Genomic DNA, 547 nt, shown 5'->3' on the forward strand with positions numbered 1-547 from the left:
GGCCTTCCTGCCCCATAAGTGGAGTCTGGGTTCATTTTCTGCCCCATAAGTGGCATTTGGGGGGTTCAAAGTCCGTGCTCTGCCCCATAAGTGGAGTCTGGGTTCGCTCTCTGCCCCACAAGTGGAATTTCGGGAGGTTCCAGGTCCGGTTTGTGCCCCACAAGTGAAGTCTGGGGGGTTCCAGATCCATTTTTTGCCCCACAAGTGGAGTTGGGGGTCACTGGAATTCGTTCTCTGCCCCACAAGTGGAGTCCGGGTCCATTTTCTACCCCACAAGTGGCGTTTGGGGGGTTCCAAGTCCATTTTCTGCCCCACAAGTGGAGTTTGGGGGGTTCCAGGTCCGGTTTGTGCCCCACAAGTGGAGTTTGGGTTTGTGCTCTGCCCCATAAGTGGAGTTGGGGGTCACTGGAATTCGTTCTCTGCCCCACAACTGGAATTTGGGGCGTTCCTGCCCCATAAGTGGAATTTTGGGGCGTTCCAGATCCATTTGCTGCCCCATAAGTGGACTTGGGCGTCACTGGAACTCATTCTCTGCCCCACAAGTGAA

At 55.2% G+C, this 547-nt stretch overlaps 2 long non-coding RNA genes across 2 annotated transcripts; one reads left to right on the top strand and one right to left on the bottom strand.

Moving 5' to 3' along the window:
* Nucleotides 1-33: 33 nt before the first annotated feature.
* Nucleotides 34-541, bottom strand: LOC108448908. Its single transcript, XR_001864993.1, has 2 exons — nucleotides 203-541; nucleotides 34-170 (listed from the first exon to the last, which is right to left on the bottom strand). It is a non-coding gene; the product is annotated as an uncharacterized LOC108448908 (long non-coding RNA).
* Nucleotides 50-444, top strand: LOC108448909. The gene is made up of 3 exons (XR_001864994.1): nucleotides 50-143; nucleotides 185-250; nucleotides 324-444. It is a non-coding gene; the product is annotated as an uncharacterized LOC108448909 (long non-coding RNA).
* Nucleotides 542-547: the final 6 nt, after the last annotated feature.

Source organism: Corvus brachyrhynchos, unplaced genomic scaffold (genome assembly GCF_000691975.1).
Source record: "Corvus brachyrhynchos isolate BGI_N302 unplaced genomic scaffold, ASM69197v1 scaffold3109, whole genome shotgun sequence".
NCBI classification, from domain to species: domain Eukaryota; kingdom Metazoa; phylum Chordata; class Aves; order Passeriformes; family Corvidae; genus Corvus; species Corvus brachyrhynchos.